Source organism: Schistocerca serialis, chromosome 1, assembly GCF_023864345.2.
Source record: "Schistocerca serialis cubense isolate TAMUIC-IGC-003099 chromosome 1, iqSchSeri2.2, whole genome shotgun sequence".
In the NCBI taxonomy this organism is placed as follows: domain Eukaryota; kingdom Metazoa; phylum Arthropoda; class Insecta; order Orthoptera; family Acrididae; genus Schistocerca; species Schistocerca serialis.
Genome location: NC_064638.1, coordinates 427432743 through 427452616, shown reverse-complemented (window position 1 = coordinate 427452616; position 19874 = coordinate 427432743). Strand labels below are relative to the sequence as shown.

At 59.2% G+C, this 19874-nt stretch overlaps 1 non-coding gene and 2 pseudogenes across 1 annotated transcript; all 3 read right to left on the bottom strand.

Annotated features, from left to right (window-relative positions):
* Nucleotides 1-4151: 4151 nt before the first annotated feature.
* LOC126423976 (U2 spliceosomal RNA) lies at nt 4152-4263 on the bottom strand (annotated as a pseudogene).
* Nucleotides 4264-4995: 732 nt separating this feature from the next.
* On the bottom strand, nt 4996-5170 carry LOC126421151 (U2 spliceosomal RNA; annotated as a pseudogene).
* Nucleotides 5171-11306: 6136 nt separating this feature from the next.
* On the bottom strand, nt 11307-11505 carry LOC126423080 (U2 spliceosomal RNA). Its single transcript, XR_007576125.1, has one exon. It is a non-coding gene; the product is annotated as a U2 spliceosomal RNA (small nuclear RNA).
* Nucleotides 11506-19874: the final 8369 nt, after the last annotated feature.

Sequence of the window (19874 nt, the reverse complement as noted above, 5' to 3'; positions counted from 1 at the left end):
GGCGCTAGGCGCCTTGTGGCGTTCCTGACGCGCGTCCACAGTGACTGGATGTCACCTCCGTCGCGTGCGAGGTCACCCTCAGTGCTGCCGCTAAGGTAGGTGGCCAAGTCGGAACGACTCGGCTCCCTCCCCAGTCGGCGGCGCGCGGCCGTAGATAGTGTGGCCCAGGCGATGTCTCGGACGGTGGCGTCGTCGCAGTGCAGCATGCGGAAGCCGTGGACGATCGTCGAGATGTCCGCAGCGTCCGCGAGCGGCGTCAGGCCGCATCCTCCCTCTCCCAGCGCGAGGTACAGTTGTTCGGTGGACGCACGCTGTGGGAGGAACAGCCATGATTTGACAGCCGCTTTCACTGCCTTGTCGAGTGCAGACAGCGGCCCCTTGCGTACCGCTCCGCCCCGCATGACAAAGTCAAGCCTAGGGAGGAGAAAGACACGCACAGCGTCAATCTTCTGCCAGGGAGCCAGCAGGGAAGCGTCCAGGTGCTGCAAGTCGCGTCGAATTGCCGCGATCGCATCCGTTGGCGTCTGCGTGACTTTGTACCCGGTGGGAACGCCAAGATGGAGGTAGGCGTCACCCGCACCGAGCACGGCTGGTTCTCCCCCTTGCAGGGCGAATACCGAGCCTAGTGTCTGCCGACGGCGGATGTGAAGCGTGGCACACTTCGACGGCTTGAAGGTAAGCCCGGCCCACGTCGCCGCCTCACCCACAACATTGAGGAGCGTCTGCATCGCCTCTGAATCCCGCGCCAGAAGCACGATATCGTCCGCATACGCCAGTGCACTCACACTGACGCCGCTAAGCGGAATACCACACTCATTTCTGAGTGAGGTTGCGGCGCGAAGTACCGGCTCGAGCGCGAGATTAAAGACGATGGGCGACAGTGGACAGCCCTGCTTGACCCCTGCCTGGATCTCTATCTCCTCCGTTAGTCCGTCAGATGTACGGACGCGGGTGGAGCAACCATCGTACATGTCGGCAATTAGATGGTGCAATTGCTCTGGTAGTCCCATCCTGCTCAGTACTCCAAGGAGGTGAGCGTGAGGCACTGAACCAAAAGCATTCGCCAGATCAAGCCAAGCAAAGCATGCTTGGCCTCCCCTGCGCCTTGCATCATCAATTGCCGTCTGCACAATGAAGTTGTGCTCGTAGCAGCCTTCAAACGTGCGGAAGCCCTTCTGTTCTGGGGAGAGCAGGTTCAACCGCTCTGCCCAGAGAGAAGTGCGGTCCGCAACGATTGCAGCAAAGAGCTTAGAGATGGTAGAGCTCAATGCTAAAGGCCGCCAGTTTGTCACGTCCGAGACGTCCCCTTTCTTGTGGATGAGGACGGTAGTGGATATTTTCCACTGCACCGGAGTCTTCCGCTCTTTCCAGCAGCGCGAGAAGATCTTAGCTAGCACGTGGCAGCCAGGATCCTCACGTCGCAAGTCCGAGTAGGTGACTCCGTCTGCCCCAGGAGCAGTATTGCTCGCCTTCTGGAGCCGCTGTTGCACCTCTGAAGGTGTGATCGGCAGCAGGACCTCCTCGCTGACATCAGGAGGCGTGGTGGCGGCAAAGTCCGGGACAGCAGCTGGTGCATCTGAAAGAGAGAAGTCAGATTTACCATAGATCTTTTTAAAGTGCTCCGTGAGCACGCTGCCATCGATTTGGCAGTACGGTGACGTCTCGCCAAGGACGCGCTGCATCGCCTTGCGCCGGTCCGCGCGGTACAGCTTCTGAATCTCAGACGCTGCATTCGCGTCGTACCGACGCTCGGCGGCCGCCGCGCGCCGTGCGCCACGTCCACCGCGCCGCCCACCGCGGCCGCGTGTAGGGGCAGGGGGAGGGGGATTGGCAGCAGCGTCGGCGCGGCCCTGGCCGCGGTGCGCTGCTGCTGGTGGCCCATCCTGTCGACCTCCGGCTGCCTGGCGTTGTGGCTTCGTCTCGGCGATCTCGGCGATGAAATCCTCGACGGCCGCGACGAATGCGTCCCACGGTTGGTTGTGGACGCTCTCCAGGGCCGCCAGCCAGCGCCGCTGCCTCTCCGTTAGCCGAGAGTCGGCCGGGGGAGGGGGGGGCGGAGCTGCCTCGGTTGCACCCTGTTCGGAGGGTACAGGAGGGTTGGTCGAGTTCGGTGTAGGACGGGAGTTTTGCGGCGGGAGGTTGGGACTGGGCCGGGTGTTACGGCGTCGGCGTCTCCTCTTCTTGCTGCCAGTTCTGGCAGACGCAGCTGCAGTCCCTCCGTTCACGTCGCGCCGCTCCGTCGTCTGCGTCGGTGGTGGTGCCGTGCTGCCATCTGGCGTGGGCCGCTCAGTGCTGCTTTGGATCGCCGCGCTGGTGACAGGTGGCGCAGCGGTAGCAGCAGGGGCCGGTGTAGCTTGCGCCGGCCTGGCGCTCGGGTCGGGCGCACCGCGGCTGGTGTTCGCCGCGCCGCCAACAGATGGCCCGGCGGTCGCCAGCGGCCCGCCGCCGGCGCGAGAAACACGAGGTGTAGCTCGCGCCGGCTGACTGGGCGCGCCGGCTCGCCCCGGGCCGCTGTTACGCGGACTGGGTGCCCGACGATCGCTACCAGATGGCGCAGTAGTCGTAGGGGTGGCCGGTGTAGCCCGCGCCGGCCGGGCGTCTCGAGGTGTAGCTCGCGCCGGCCTGGCGCTCGGGCCCAGCGCACCGCGGCTGTTGTTCGCCGCGCCGCCAACAGGTGGCCCAGCGGTCGCCCGCGCCCTGCCGCCGGCGCGAGATACACGAGGTGTAGCTCGCGCCGGCCGCCCAGGCGCGTTGGCTCGCGCCGGGCCGCTGTTACGCGGACTGGGCGGTATGATGCGCCGTCGGTCCGGGGGCGGTGGTCTGCGTCCTGCAGCACGGCGTCTGTCCCTCCGTGGGGTGACTACGTGCCACTCGTTATCTGGAAAAGAGGCTGCCTGTTTAGTAGCACTCCCTGCCTGAGCGGAGACGGGGTGACGGGCGTCACTCGACGTAACCGCCGGCAGGGCAGAGGAAACGCGGCGCGTGTACGTCTGCGACCGCACAAGCACCACACCATCCGGTGCATCCGTCGGGCGCGCGGCCTTTGGTGCGTCAACCGGCGGCGCGGCTGCGCCGTGAATGACAACACCAACGGTCGCGGCGAGCGAGGCAGCCTGCCTGCCACTGCCCACCCGCACCGCAGAGCCACCTGTTGGCGGCGTAGCGAATGCGGGCGGCAGCCCCAGGCCGGTACCCACGCTCCCGACAGATGGCGGGCGGGAGGCGCCTGCGGCAGCCGCACGACGTGGCCAGCGTACGCCACTGGGTGCAATGGCCGGCGCGGGCGGCGGCGAGCCGCGGCCCATGCCGGACACTGCGCCTCTGGCCGGAGCGACGCGTTCGGCGGCAGGCGTCGGCAGCGTGCTGCCTTCACCTCCCGAACTTGCGCTCGGCACTCGTGGCGACGCGGTTGACGTCGCGGAGCGTGTCGGCAGGGGGATGCCAGACCTCCTCGGCGTGCGCACACAAAGTACACACGACGCGGGGGTGGCAACCACCGCCGTCCTGGGCGTCGCAGACGCCTGCACACTCACACAGGGTGAGGGCAAGGCAGCCTGTGAGCCCACCACGCTGCTGCGGGTCAGGACCGCCGCGTATGTTAAACCTAAGTCCAGCCGGTCTGTCCTACTAGCTTCGGGGACCGGACTGGGCTGTGGCCATAGCCCCTCTCTATCATCTAAGGCTAGGCGGCCTATGGTACTAGCTTCCCGAGCCGCTTTCGCCTGTGGCTTTCGCCCAGCACTAACTAAGGACGAAGGGCCTGTCCTACTAGCTTCGGGGGCCCTCGCCTGTGACCTCCCGCCGGCTGACCTCTCTGGGTGCCCCAGAGAGCCAGACACGGCATCGTGTCCCATACTCACTCTCCCCCGACTGGCAGCGCCGGGGGTTGCGGAATCTGCATTGCAGAGCCGCTGGTGTAGCCGCAGCGTCTTCAGCCGCGGGTCGCGTCGGCCGCAAAACAGACACTCGAAAACGGGAACCGTTTCCGGGTCGTGCAGCCTCCTGTAGTGGCGGAGAAGGGCCGAGTGGTCCTTGTACTCCCCAAAAGTTGGCCTGCCTGCAGCCTTGGTGACGAAGCAGATCCGGCAGCGGAAGACCTCCGCCGGCAGCGTCACCACAAGCTCCATTGTTCAGGTCGCGGACCTGAAACAGGAGAATAAAAGCGACCGCTTCCCGGTGCAGAAATCAGCCCATATCAGCCCATATTAAGCTGATAAGAACAGATACTACACTTTCATCTTAGCCAAAAGGCCGAGAAGCGATAAGGAAAAACCGCAGTCGAAGGGCCTAAATGCTTGCAGCGTGTGCGCTCCACATGTGGGAGTGACACACGGTGGTACGGGCCGATATGGCAACAGGCGACCGTCGAAAACATCGCAAAAGCAAGTGCCGGAAGGAAGGACAATTCGCGAGAGCACTTGTCAACAGCCCAGTACTACCCTCCATGGCGAACAGTAAACTGCGACTCCCATTTGACCGCCGCTGGCTGCCAGGGCAGTGGAGAAGCCGTGAGGCCGCCCCACAGCAGCGCCAGGCCGGCGCGAGCTACACCGGCGCGAGCTACACCTAGCCGAGTGCTTACATCGTCCACCGCCTACTGCATACGTGTGTACACACGTATTCTGCGTGCGTGCGGCGGCGACGACGACGTTCGCGAGGAGCTAAGGATATAACTCCAAAAAATTTAATTAAAATTATCTGTGGCCGGACCATATGTGACGCCAACGAGGCATCCGAAGGCACCCTTCTGTGCCCACATAAATAACCAGCCTAGTGTAATGCGGCTGCAAGAGCGGTCCAGCTAACCGCAAAAAAAAAAAAAAAAAAGAAATAAATAAATAAATTTCGTAAGATAATGTTAAATTAATTACAAGAAATCGTGGTGTGTAAGCAGCTAACTACTGGGCAAATCGACAACTACAACAAGTTTTGCTACCAGCGGAATATCTGATCACTGCAGAATATTAACCCATTTCAGGCTGTGTTTTAATTAATTTTAGGTGGGCCGATCCCGGCGGTACTGCAATGCCGGGCCAACCCGCGACAGAGGTGGAGCAAGCCCCTAGCACTCCGTCATGAGCCAAAAATGAGTTTAATATTCTGGTCCTGCGATGCAGGACGTATCAGATATTAAGCTGATAAGAACAGATACTACACTTTTTTTTTTTTTTTTTTTTTTTTTTTTTTTGGGCCTCCTTCCTCCCCTACAGCCCTACCTTGTCCTCACCAAATTTGCCGCCATCCTAGAGTGTCGACGCAGCACGTACAGCAGGGTGCATTGAGTAGCAAGACTTGTTGCCAAGAAAGAAATTAAAAGCGAGGGGCATACTCTGCTATGCCGCAATGGGCGACGACACTCGACTCAGAAAGACACCTCGCTCTGCAGGTGTGGAGAAATAGTGATTTGAGAACCAAAAAGGAAGAAGAAAGAAAGATAGAAATGAAAAGAAATGAAAAACAGGGACGGCAGCACACACAAGTGAAAATGAAACTGGCGAGAGAATCCCATCGCCCAGAGAATTAACGAATAAATAAGCTTCTAAGATTGATTGCGTGATTCCTAATTTTCCAATAAAGTTTTTGCAATAATTGTTCCAATTGCGAATCTGAGGTGAGTCAAGTCAAGGATTGGTGCAAAGAACCAGGGGCAAGCCCAGGCAATGCCTGGATAAGGTGCCCTAGGCAACCTGGAACACCGTTTGACATCCATGGATCATTGCAACTTTCAAAAACCGGGCAAAAGTGGTCGTATAGTTTCGAGCAGACTCCGCCACGCGATGCTGGCTCCACAGGTAGTCCATGAAAGAGACAGCATCGGTGAGGGAAAGGTCGTAGATCGTGAAAATGGTGTGGCCCAAGAGCCACACCATTGCGTTACGTCTTGGTCGGGGTTGTGTTTGAAGATCAGGGGTAATGAACCAGTCTGTGGACACATTTGCTGGTGTCGTCCCACCTATCAGCGCTATGAGCACACGGGCAAGGGCCCACACTTCTGTGACGTGGGGGCAGAGGAGGCGATGCTCCCTGGTGTCGACGTCACCACAGCGGCCGCAAGCAGCCGAGGGCCGTAGGCGGATGGCCGCCAGGCGATGGTTAGTGGGGATTAAATTGTTGACGACACGGTACCAAAGCGCCGAAACTGCCGTGGGAAGGGCTGGGTTGTTAATATTAGCCCAAACTTGGTGCCAGATGACCGATGGTCGTCTGTCCTCTAATTTATGTGGCGTGGGCTGGCCTCGGAGTGCCTGGTAAAGGCGCTTCGACGTTCTTGCCTTGTCAGTGGCCACTGTGAGGACATAACTGCGGTGGAAGTAATAGTCTCTGACCGTCGTCAGCCGGAAAGGAATATGCGTCAAACAGACCGGTGCACGCGCCGAGTGTGGACGATAACGGTCGAAGAGGACCGCTGTAGTCCCACCGGGGTCGGCGTCGCGCAAAGCGGCGACACGGTGAATCAGAAGGGCCGCACATTTCCGGGAAAAGTCAATGAGGCCGAGGCCGCCATCGACCTTCGGCAGTGTACAGGTCAGCGCATCAACCTTGAACAGCGCATGCCGCCACAAGAGCCAATATACTGCTTGTGAGATGGCTCGGCCGATCTGCTTCGGCAGTGTAAGGAGTTGGGCGACATACCATGCTCGTGAGAGGAGATAACCATTAATCAGCTGGATGCGTTGATGGAGATCGAGCCGCCGATCAGCGTGGCTCACGCAAAGTCCCCTGATGCGTGTGAGAAGCCGCCGCCACGTGAGGGTTAACATACGCTGCGGACAGGCAGTCACCTCAAGACCCAATATACGCTGTTCCCCCACAACTCGGTACCAGGGGCGTTCGACGGTCAATGATCGTGGCCCTAGCGGAAGCAACACGGTCTTGTTGGGATTTAACTGAGCACCGGAGGCCCGTTCATAAACGTCGAGAACGCGGCGAACGGAATCGATGTCCCTGGCGTTAGCAACGAACACACCAACGTCATCGGCGTAGGCCGCACAGCGGAAGGTGACGCCTGGGAGAGCGACACCGTCGACCAACCGGCCTATGTCACGCAGCAAGGGGTCCAGCGCTAAGGCAAACAAATACATCGACAAGGGACACCCCTGTCGAACTGACCGCCTGATGGGAATGGGGCGCGACCGGCAACCGTTCACCACGATAGTGGAATTCGCCCCATCCAAGAAATGCCGGATGATGCGTATGAAGCGCTCCCCAAAACCCATCCGCGACATAACGCCCAGCAGGTAAGGGTGAGAGACCCTGTCAAAAGCACCGGCGAAGTCCAAGGAAAGAATGGCAGCCGGGGTGCGAGTGTCAGCGGTGAGGAAGACAACATCGCGGTACAGGGAAGCGGCGGTGAAGATGTTCCGACGCGAAACGCCACAGGATTGAGTGGGGCAAAGTACCTTAGTCATCGCCTGTTTGAGACGAGAGGCCACGCATCGTGCCACCAACTTATAGTCAGTGTTAAGGACAGTGATAGGACGCAGGTCTTGAGCTCGACAGTGACCAGTCACCTTGGGAATAAGGGCAATACGTCCAGATAAAAAGTCGGCGGGTAAGTCGCATCCAGCAAAAATCTCCTCGCACATTTGGCAGAAACGGTCGCCGAGCAGGTCCCAAAATTGTTGGTAGAACTCATAAGGGAGACCGTCGGGGCCAGGTGACTTGCGTCCCGGACAGGCACGGAGGACAGATGTGAGGTCAGCGAGCGTCAGGGGCTCGGTTAAAGAGCTGCGGTCATGACGATCCAAAGAAGTAGGCACCCCACTGACAAGTACACGTTGGGCGGCGACGTCGACCTCAACATCCTGGAAGAGGTGTGTGAAATGGTCCGTCAGGTGTTGGAGGACGTCACGGTTGTCTGTGATACGCGCACCATCGTCTGTCTTAAGGCGCAGAATGGTGTTCTTCTTGGCACGAGTTCGTTCAGAGGCAAGGTGATAAAGGGATGGCTCCTCGCCTTCAATCAGGGATGCAGAACGACACCGCACCACCATACCGTCGGCTTTCTCTCGAGAGAAGCGAAGGATTTGCGCCTTAAGTTTGTTGAGGCGCATGCGGAGCTGATCGTACCTGTCAGCAGGAAGAGTCAGGGCGTCAGTGAGACACTGCTGATAGAAAGCCAACGTGCTACGTTTCCAGTGGGCGACGTCGCGACTATATTGCCGGATAACACGTCGCAGCCGGGGCTTCGCACAGCGGAGCCACCAAACCACCGTGGTAGGGTACCGGGAAGTGTCCACGAGACAATCCTGCCACGTTTTCGTGACAAGAGCACGAAGTTCGGGCAGGGACAGATGAAGGGTATTCATCTTCCAAGAGGTGCCACGAGGAACCGGGGCAGGACCCGCGATACGCAAGGAACACAAGTACGCACAGTGGTCACTAAAGGCCACGGGTATGACTTGGACGGCACAAAGGGCGGGAGTCAAATCAGCCGAGACATAAACACGATCAATACGGCTGGCTCCAGTGGGATAGATGTGGGTAAATTGCGTGTAGGCGGGATGGAAGTGGCGCCACGTGTCAGTAAGGTCAGCCGCCCGAAGGAGTGAAGCGAGCGCTTCACACCGCATAGGCGTCGGGACCTGGTCAACTTCGGCTACCACACAGTTGAAGTCTCCGCCAAAGACGATAGGGCGACGAGCTGCTAAGAAAGGGGGGAGATCAGACTGAAAAAGTGTTGTTCTGTCATGCCTGTGGTTAGCACCTGAAGGAGCATAGACATTTAGAAAAAGGACATCTTGAAGGATACATGCAAGAACGCGACCGTTGGGTAGCGTGGTAACGTGGGATGGAGTAAACTCTGATCGGTAGAGCAAAGCAGTACCCCGCCGGGCGTCAGGGTCGATGTTATACAGTGCCTCATAACCAGCAAGGTCAGATAGAAAAGGGGCACAAACCTCCTGGAGAAAGACCACATCAAACGCACCAAGGCGGAGAAAGTCCTTCAGAGATCGAAGTTTGACCGGGTTGGAGATGGAGTTGATATTGATCGTTAAAAGGGAGAGGGCTCCCGGCGGACGGTCAAAGGCAGGCATGGGAGAGCAACACAGAGTAGACAACGGCAGATAGGGTCACGGCCGTAGGGAAGCAGGTGTGGAAACATCCACACCGGAACCCAGCGATATCACCCCGGATGGGAGAAACAAATACGAAGCAGCTCATGAGGGGAAAGGCCCACTCAATCACACATGTCATCGCCCTCGTCGTCAGCCCAGTTCAGGCCTCCCCCATCGGCAGGATAGTCTGAGCCAGGCGGCGCGGACGCGTCGGACACAGTAGGATGTGAAAGGGTACGAGTACGCTGCATTGGCTGGTCGCTACCCTGGTCATGTTTCCGTTTTGCAGGGATCGCTCCCCGATCTCGCGATGAACTGATAAGAGCCTCTAGTTGCCGAGCAGTTTGCCGCATACCGCCCGAGCGATCAGCGGAAACAGAGCGGAAAACTGAGGAGGCCTGAGAGTCAGCCTCACTGCCGCTCTCAGGGGGACGTAAACCGTCCGCCTCCTCCGCCGGCTGGTCCGGGTTCGCCTTCTTGCGTCGATGACGACGGCGGGGGGACTTAGCGTCATCTGCCGGGAGGGGCGGGGTAGGAAGAACGACCTCCATCTGTTCGACAGCGACCACATCACTCGCCATATCAGGCACATCAGACGCCGCCGGCGGTACCGCCACAACGGGCGGCTGGTCCGGGACGGGTCCGTCTACCGGTGCACTGGGTGCCGGTTGCACTGCTTCTGGCGGGGGCGACACGTCAGTTCGCTCAGCGGGACGGTGGGCAGCGCCCGCCACTACCTTGCTGAGGAGAGGCACAAGGTCGGTACCAGCAGTGCGTTCCCGCGGCAGTTGCACAGGACGCCGGCGCGGGCAGTCCACGCGGAGATGCTCCGTCGATTGACAAAGGGAGCAAGTCTGAGGTTGCCCAATATAGGTGATCTGGGCCCTGGTACTCGCAACATTGATATACGACGGGATGTGCTGGCGGAGGTCCATGCGGACACTACGAACGCCGCTGTTGCCCTGGAAACGGTAGGCACTTCCCCACTTCTCATTCGTGATGCTGAGCACCGTGCCATACCGCGACAGGACACGGCCGATTACGTCATTGGGACACTCAGGGGGTACGTTAAATACCCGCACAGTCCGTATCCCAAAGCCAGATGGCACTATATGCACTGTTCCGACAGTTCCATCGAAGTAGCGGAACGGATGTTCGCCCGCGAGTGCCAGGCCATACTTTTCGTATTTCTCCTGGTCGAGAAATTTCACGAATAACGAGAATAAGACAAAATCCAGTTGAAAGGTGTCGACGTCATTTTCCGGTACTTTCAGATCACCAAATATCCATTCCTGTATTTCAAAGGCCGTAGGCCGTCTCGCTGCTCTGTCGAATACGCATTGAATACTGTTCGACCGGTTCGACATATTCACCGCAAAAATATCAACGCTGGAAAAACCAAGAACAAACGAAACGACCACGAAACGCGACTCGCGACCCGCTACAGAGCACAACGGACCGCTCCGACCGCGGGGTGCTTCTTAGCCAAAAGGCCGAGAAGCGATAAGGAAAAACCGCAGTCGAAGGGCCTAAATGCTTGCAGCGTGTGCGCTCCACATGTGGGAGTGACACACGGTGGTACGGGCCGATATGGCAACAGGCGACCGTCGAAAACATCGCAAAAGCAAGTGCCGGAAGGAAGGACAATTCGCGAGAGCACTCGTCAACAGCCCAGTACTACCCTCCATGGCGAACAGTAAACTGCGACTCCCATTTGAACGCCGCCGGCTGCCAGGGCAGTGGAGAAGCCGTGAGGCCGCCCCACAGCAGCGCCAGGCCGGCGCGAGCTACACCGGCGCGAGGCCGGCGCGAGCTACACCTAGCCGAGTGCTTACATCGTCCACCGCCTACTGCATACGTGTGTACACACGTATTCTGCGTGCGTGCGGCGGCGACGACGACGTTCGCGAGGAGCTAAGGATATAACTCCAAAAAATGTAATTAAAATTATCTGTGGCCGGACCATATGTGACGCCAACGAGGCATCCGAAGGCACCCTTCTGTGCCCACATAAATAACCAGCCTAGTGTAATGCGGCTGCAAGAGCGGTCCAGCTAACCGCAAAAAAAAAAAAAAAAAGAAATAAATAAATAAATTTCGTAAGATAATGTTAAATTAATTACAAGAAATCGTGGTGTGTAAGCAGCTAACTACTGGGCAAATCGACAACTACAACAAGTTTTGCTACCAGCGGAATATCTGATCACTGCAGAATATTAACCCATTTCAGGCTGTGTTTTAATTAATTTTAGGTGGGCCGATCCCGGCGGTACTGCAATGCCGGGCCAACCCGCGACAGAGGTGGAGCAAGCCCCTAGCACTCCGTCATGAGCCAAAAATGAGTTTAATATTCTGGTCCTGCGATGCAGGACGTATCAGATATTAAGCTGATAAGAACAGATTTTTATTTTCCGAGATAATTCTTAGTTACAGTTTTAAGAAATATAAATTTAAGAAAAAATATTCATGACTCTATACAATGCGAGTTTTACAAATTTGTTAAGTTTAGATAAAATAAAATTTAGAAAAACGGTTCTAACCGCACTTAAGTAATTGAACCTTATTCTAACTCGTGGGTTAAGCCCACTACTTAAATATTGGAAGGCCGCGTTAGGCGCGGATGCTTAAGTATATTACCTTAAGATTAATCCCGCGGTAGGCGCGGCCTTAGATAATTTCAGAACGGGGAAGGTTGGAGCTAGTTTAGGATCTATTTTGTTTATTACATTCTTCTCCATGCCCTGACAGCACACTGCACATGCACGGCTGCCAGCGGCTGGTGTGCCACGCACGCAGGCGGGTCACACACAGCCGGACTTCTCCCCTCTGTCCGCCTTGCGGCAGACGTCACCGGGGTGTCGTGGCAGGAGGGCGTTGCTTCCCACGCTGGCTGGAGACTGCCGGGCAGTAGGCACACGTTTGGCGCCGCCTAGCACCGCGCCAACCGAGGTGGGGGCCATATTCGGCGGACACCACGGAGGGAGGGGCACCAGGCAGCACCGCACGCACCGCTACTGACTCGGCACTGCTGCAGTGCGGCGCGAAGATGGTGTAGCGCCGCAGGTCCCGCGTCGTGGAGGAGAATCTCGACGCCGACGTCACGAAGGCACCGACCTCGAAGTTCTCCGACGACTGCAGTCTCGAGGGTCTCGCAGCCTGACGTCAGAGCATGCCACAGTCTAGGGGGACACATACTGGCGGTGGCCAGTAATGTGTTCCACGTAAATGTCGCGGGACCACTTGATGGTGTCAGACACCATCAGCCGCCGCATCAGTTGGCAGTAGCGGCTAGCGATGCCTAGGTGCCGAAGCACTGCATCGTTCTGGCGGTCCCACGCCCCCAGACTGCCAACAACCAGGGCGTCGACAGTGACGGAATAGCCGCGAGCGGCTAATCCGCGCGCAACGTCGGCGTACTTTATCCTCTTCAGTTGCCGAGCGTTGTCGAGCGCAATCCGCCTATTCTCGAAGGGGATTGTCACATCGACGATGGTCACAGTCTTAGCGGCCTCGTCAGTTATTACGAGGTCCGGACGCAGCCCACTGCTGTCCCCTATGACGGCTTGGTTGATCCTGATGTCAGGAACAGCAGCGTTTCCTCTCCTTGGCCGCCCAGCGACTGCTGTCGCGAGGCGGTTGAGGACCGCGTTGTGGCGATACTGCAGGGCTGCTGAGTGCACCATGCACGCGTTGATCACGTGCGGGAGCGTCTCGTTGTTGTGGCCACAGCGTCGGCAGGCTTTGTTGTTGTTTGCCCGCCCATCAAAGCGGCGACAACCGTTCAGAGGCACGACTCCGAGCCTGGCGCAATGGATAAAGCGCCAGTCTGCGAAGCGGGTGTATTTGCCTCCCGCTATGAAGTGGTTGGACGCTGTGGACTCCCTGGTACACTCGAACACCTTCCCCTGGTCAGGTTTCCTGAGTAGGAGGTTGCGCAGGCGCTGCCTCAGACACTCGCGGAGCGTCCGCGAGAGAAGACGTTTGGCGCCCCCTCCCACCCGGACATGCTCGACGCCAGTGTTGGCGGTGCGTCCCACGCTGTCATCATCGTGTTGCGGTCCATCGCCGCCATCATCGAGGTGTCGTGTAGTCACAGGCGCCGTCCCCTCCGTGGCCGGCTGCGTCACCCCTCCGATGCCGCCGTGTTCCGCGTCGTCAGCGATGGCGGGTCGGCCGCCGACCTCCACCTGCAACTCAGAAAGCAGCTCACTCCAGCGCCAAGTGACGCCACGCGGCGCTAGGCGCCTTGTGGCGTTCCTGACGCGCGTCCACAGTGACTGGATGTCACCTCCGTCGCGTGCGAGGTCACCCTCAGTGCTGCCGCTAAGGTAGGTGGCCAAGTCGGAACGACTCGGCTCCCTCCCCAGTCGGCGGCGCGCGGCCGTAGATAGTGTGGCCCAGGCGATGTCTCGGACGGTGGCGTCGTCGCAGTGCAGCATGCGGAAGCCGTGGACGATGGTGGAGATGTCCGCAGCGTCCGCGAGCGGTGTCAGGCCGCATCCTCCCTCTCCCAGCGCGAGGTACAGCTGTTCGGTGGACGCACGCTGTGGGAGGAACAGCCATGATTTGACAGCCGCTTTCACTGCCTTGTCGAGTGCAGATAGCGGCCCCTTGCGTACCGCTCCGCCCCGCATGACAAAGTCAAGCCTAGGGAGGAGAAAGACACGCACAGCGTCAATCTTCTGCCAGGGAGCCAGCAGGGAAGCGTCCAGGTGCTGCAAGTCGCGTCGAATTGCCGCGATCGCATCCGTTGGCGTCTGCGTGACTTTGTACCCAGTGGGGACGCCAAGATGGAGGTAGGCGTCACCCGCACCGAGCACGGCTGGTTCTCCCCCTTGCAGGGCGAATACCGAGCCTAGTGTCTGCCGACGGCGGATGTGAAGCGTGGCACACTTCGACGGCTTGAAGGTAAGCCCGGCCCACGTCGCCGCCTCACCCACAACATTGAGGAGCGTCTGCATCGCCTCTGAATCCCGCGCCAGAAGCACGATATCGTCCGCATACGCCAGTGCACTCACACTGACGCCGCTGAGCGGGATACCACACTCATTTCTGAGTGAGGTTGCGGCGCGAAGTACCGGCTCGAGCGCGAGATTAAAGACGATGGGCGACAGTGGACAGCCCTGCTTGACCCCTGCCTGGATCTCTATCTCCTCCGTTAGTCCGTCAGATGTACGGACGCGGGTGGAGCAACCATCGTACATGTCGGCAATTAGATGGTGCAATTGCTCTGGTAGTCCCATCCTGCTCAGTACTCCAAGGAGGTGAGCGTGAGGCACTGAGCCGAAAGCATTCGCCAGATCAAGCCAAGCAAAGCATGCTTGGCCTCCCCTGCGCCTTGCATCGTCAATTGCCGTCTGCACAATGAAGTTGTGCTCGTAGCAGCCTTCAAACGTGCGGAAGCCCTTCTGTTCTGGGGAGAGCAGGTTCAACCGCTCTGCCCAGAGAGAAGTGCGGTCCGCAACGATTGCAGCAAAGAGCTTAGAGATGGTAGAGCTCAATGCTAAAGGCCGCCAGTTTGTCACGTCCGAGACGTCCCCTTTCTTGTGGATGAGGACGGTAGTGGATATTTTCCACTGCACCGGAGTCTTCCGCTCATTCCAGCAGCGTGAGAAGATCTTAGCTAGCACGTGGCAGCCAGGATCCTCACGTCGCAGGTCCGAGTAGGTGACTCCGTCTGCCCCAGGAGCAGTATTGCTCGCCTTCTGGAGCCGCTGTTGCACCTCTGAGGGGGTGATCGGCGGCAGGACCTCCTCGCTGACATCAGGAGGCGTGGTGGCGGTAAAGTCCGGGACAGCAGCTGGTGCATCTGCAACAGAAAAGTCAGATTTAGCGTAGATCTTCTTAAAGTGCTCCGTGAGCACGTTGCCATCGATCTGGCAGTACGGCGACGTCTCGCCAAGGACGCGCTGCATCGCCTTGCGCCGGTCCGCGCGGTACAGCTTCTGAATCTCAGACGCTGCATTCGCGTCGTACCGACGCTCGGCGGCCGCCGCGCGCCGTGCGCCACGTCCACCGCGCCGCCCACCGCGGCCGCGTGTAGGGGCAGGGGGAGGGGGATTGGCAGCAGCGTCGGCGCGGCCCTGGCCGCGGTGCGCTGCTGCTGGTGGCCCATCCTGTCGACCTCCGGCTGCCTGGCGTTGTGGCTTCGTCTCGGCGATCTCGGAGATGAAGTCCTCGACGACCGCGACGAATGCGTCCCACGGTTGGTTGTGGACGCTCTCCAGGGCCGCCAGCCAGCGCCGCTGCCTCTCCGTTAGCCGAGCGTCGGCCGGGAGAGGGGGGGGCGGAGCTGCCTCGGTTGCACCCTGTTCGGAGGGTACAGGAGGGTTGGTCGAGTTCGGTGTAGGACGGGAGTTTTGCGGCGGGAGGTTGGGACTGGGCCGGGTGTTACGGCGTCGGCGTCTCCTCTTCTTGCTGCCAGTTCTGGGAGACGCAGCTGCAGTCCCTCCGTTCACGTCGCGCCGCTCCGTCGTCTGCGTCGGTGGTGGTGCCGTGCTGCCATCTGGCGTGGGCCGCTCAGTGCTGCTTTGGATCGCCGCGCTGGTGACAGGTGGCGCAGCGGTAGCAGCAGGGGCCGGTGTAGCTTGCGCCGGCCTGGCGCTCGGGTCGGGCGCACCGCGGCTGGTGTTCGCCGCGCCGCCAACAGATGGCCCGGCGGTCGCCAGCGGCCCGCCGCCGGCGCGAGAAACACGGGGTGTAGCTCGCGCCGGCTGACTGGGCGCGCCGGCTCGCCCCGGGCCGCTGTTACGCGGACTGGGTGCCCGACGATCGCTACCAGATGGCGCAGTAGTCGTAGGGGTGGCCGGTGTAGCCCGCGCCGGCCGGGCGTCTCGAGGTGTAGCTCGCGCCGGCCTGGCGCTCGGGCCCAGCGCACCGCGGCTGTTGTTCGCCGCGCCGCCAACAGATGGCCCAGCGGTCGCCCGCGCCCTGACGCCGGCGCGAGATACACGAGGTGTAGCTCGCGCCGGCCGCCCAGGCGCGTTGGCTCGCGCCGGGCCGCTGTTACGCGGACTGGGCGGTATGATGCGCCGTCGGTCCGGGGGCGGTGGTCTGCGTCCTGCAGCACGGCGTCTGTCCCTCCGTGGGGTGACTACGTGCCACTCGTTATCTGGAAAAGAGGCTGCCTGTTTAGTAGCACTCCCTGCCTGAGCGGAGACGGGGTGACGGGCGTCACTCGACGTAACCGCCGGCAGGGCAGAGGAAACGCGGCGCGTGTACGTCTGCGACCGCACAAGCACCACACCATCCGGTGCATCCGTCGGGCGCGCGGCCTTTGGTGCGTCAACCGGCGGCGCGGCTGCGCCGTGAATGACAACACCAACGGTCGCGGCGAGCGAGGCAGCCTGCCTGCCACTGCCCACCCGCACCGCAGAGCCACCTGTTGGCGGCGTAGCGAATGCGGGCGGCAGCCCCAGGCCGGTACCCACGCTCCCGACAGATGGCGGGCGGGAGGCGCCTGCGGCAGCCGCACGACGTGGCCAGCGTACGCCACTGGGTGCAATGGCCGGCGCGGGCGGCGGCGAGCCGCGGCCCATGCCGGACACTGCGCCTCTGGCCGGAGCGACGCGTTCGGCGGCAGGCGTCGGCAGCGTGCTGCCTTCACCTCCCGAACTTGCGCTCGGCACTCGTGGCGACGCGGTTGACGTCGCGGAGCGTGTCGGCAGGGGGATGCCAGACCTCCTCGGCGTGCGCACACAAAGTACACACGACGCGGGGGTGGCAACCACCGCCGTCCTGGGCGTCGCAGACGCCTGCACACTCACACAGGGTGAGGGCAAGGCAGCCTGTGAGCCCACCACGCTGCTGCGGGTCAGGACCGCCGCGTATGTTAAACCTAAGTCCAGCCGGTCTGTCCTACTAGCTTCGGGGACCGGACTGGGCTGTGGCCATAGCCCCTCTCTATTATCTAAGGCTAGGCGGCCTATGGTACTAGCTTCCCGAGCCGCTTTCGCCTGTGGCTTTCGCCCAGCACTAACTAAGGACGAAGGGCCTGTCCTACTAGCTTCGGGGGCCCTCGCCTGTGACCTCCCGCCGGCTGACCTCTCTGGGTGCCCCAGAGAGCCAGACACGGCATCGTGTCCCATACTCACTCTCCCCCGACTGGCAGCGCCGGGGGTTGCGGAATCTGCATTGCAGAGCCGCTGGTGTAGCCGCAGCGTCTTCAGCCGCGGGTCGCGTCGGCCGCAAAACAGACACTCGAAAACGGGAACCGTTTCCGAGTCGTGCAGCCTCCTGTAGTGGCGGAGAAGGGCCGAGTGGTCCTTGTACTCCCCAAAAGTTGGCCTGCCTGCAGCCTTGGTGACGAAGCAGATCCGGCAGCGGAAGACCTCCGCCGGCAGCGTCACCACAAGCTCCATTGTTCAGGTCGCGGACCTGAAACAGGAGAATAAAAACGACCGCTTCCCGGTGCAGAAATCAGCCCATATCAGCCCATATTAAGCTGATAAGAACAGATACTACACTTTTTTTTTTTTTATTAATTTTTTTTTTTTTTTTTTTTTTTTTATTTTTTTTTTTTGTTTTTTTTTTTTTTTTTTTTTTTTTTTTTTTTTTTTTTTTGGGCCTCCTTCCTCCCCTACAGCCCTACCTTGTCCTCTCCAAAAATGCCGCCATCCTAGAGTGTCGACGCAGCACGCACTGGGTGCATTGAGTAGCAAGACTTGTTGCCAGGAACGAAATTAAAAGCGAGGGGCATACTCTGCTATGCCGCAGTGGGCGACGACACTTGACTCAGAAAGACACCTCGCTCTGCAGGTGTGAAGAAATAGTGAGTTGAGAACCAAAAAGGAAGAAAGAAAGAAAGATAGAAATGAAAGGAAATTAAAAACAGGGACGGCAGCACACACAAGTGAAAATAAAACTGGCGAGAGATTCCCATCGCCCAGAGAATTAACGAAGGAATAAACTTCTAAGATTGATTACGTGATTCCCATGTTTCCAATAAAGTTTTTTTTTTTTTTTTTTTTTTTTTTTTTTTTTGCAATAATTGTTCCAATTGCGAATCTGAGGAGTGTCAAGTCAAAGATTGGTGCAAAGAACCAGGGGCAAGCCCAGGCAATGCCTGGACAAGGCGCCCTAGGCAACCTGGAACACCGTTTGATATCCATGGATCATTGCAACTTTCAAATACCGGGCAAAAGTGGTCGTATAGTTTCGAGCAGACTCCGCCACGCGATGCTGGCTCCACAGGTAGTCCATGAAAGAGACAGCATCGGTGAGGGAAAGGTCGTAGATCGTGAAAATGGTGTGGCCCAAGAGCCACACCATTGCGTTACGTCTTGGTCGGGGTTGTGTTTGAAGATCAGGGGTAATGAACCAGTCTGTGGACACATTTGCTGGTGTCGTCCCACCTATCAGCGCTATGAGCACACGGGCAAGGGCCCACACTTCTGTGACGTGGGGGCAGAGGAGGCGATGCTCCCTGGTGTCGACGTCACCACAGCGGCCGCAAGCAGCCGAGGGCCGTAGGCGGATGGCCGCCAGGCGATGGTTAGTGGGGATTAAATTGTTGACGACACGGTACCAAAGCGCCGAAACTGCCGTGGGAAGGGCTGGGTTGTTAATATTAGCCCAAACTTGGTGCCAGATGACCGATGGTCGTCTGTCCTCTAATTTATGTGGCGTGGGCTGGCCTCGGAGTGCCTGGTAAAGGCGCTTCGACGTTCTTGCCTTGTCAGTGGCCACTGTGAGGACATAACTGCGGTGGAAGTAATAGTCTCTGACCGTCGTCAGCCGGAAAGGAATATGCGTCAAACAGACCGGTGCACGCGCCGAGTGTGGACGATAACGGTCGAAGAGGACCGCTGTAGTCCCACCGGGGTCGGCGTCGCGCAAAGCGGCGACACGGTGAATCAGAAGGGCCGCACATTTCCGGGAAAAGTCAATGAGGCCGAGGCCGCCATCGACCTTCGGCAGTGTACAGGTCAGCGCATCAACCTTGAACAGCGCATGCCGCCACAAGAGCCAATATACTGCTTGTGAGATGGCTCGGCCGATCTGCTTCGGCAGTGTAAGGAGTTGGGCGACATACCATGCTCGTGAGAGGAGATAACCATTAATCAGCTGGATGCGTTGATGGAGATCGAGCCGCCGATCAGCGTGGCTCACGCAAAGTCCCCTGATGCGTGTGAGAAGCCGCCGCCACGTGAGGGTTAACATACGCTGCGGACAGGCAGTCACCTCAAGACCCAATATACGCTGTTCCCCCACAACTCGGTACCAGGGGCGTTCGACGGTCAATGATCGTGGCCCTAGCGGAAGCAACACGGTCTTGTTGGGATTTAACTGAGCACCGGAGGCCCGTTCATAAACGTCGAGAACGCGGCGAACGGAATCGATGTCCCTGGCGTTAGCAACGAACACACCAACGTCATCGGCGTAGGCCGCACAGCGGAAGGTGACGCCTGGGAGAGCGACACCGTCGACCAACCGGCCTATGTCACGCAGCAAGGGGTCCAGCGCTAAGGCAAACAAATACATCGACAAGGGACACCCCTGTCGAACTGACCGCCTGATGGGAATGGGGCGCGACCGGCAACCGTTCACCACGATAGTGGAATTCGCCCCATCCAAGAAATGCCGGATGATGCGTATGAAGCGCTCCCCAAAACCCATCCGCGACATAACGCCCAGCAGGTAAGGGTGAGAGACCCTGTCAAAAGCACCGGCGAAGTCCAAGGAAAGAATGGCAGCCGGGGTGCGAGTGTCAGCGGTGAGGAAGACAACATCGCGGTACAGGGAAGCGGCGGTGAAGATGTTCCGACGCGAAACGCCACAGGATTGAGTGGGGCAAAGTACCTTAGTCATCGCCTG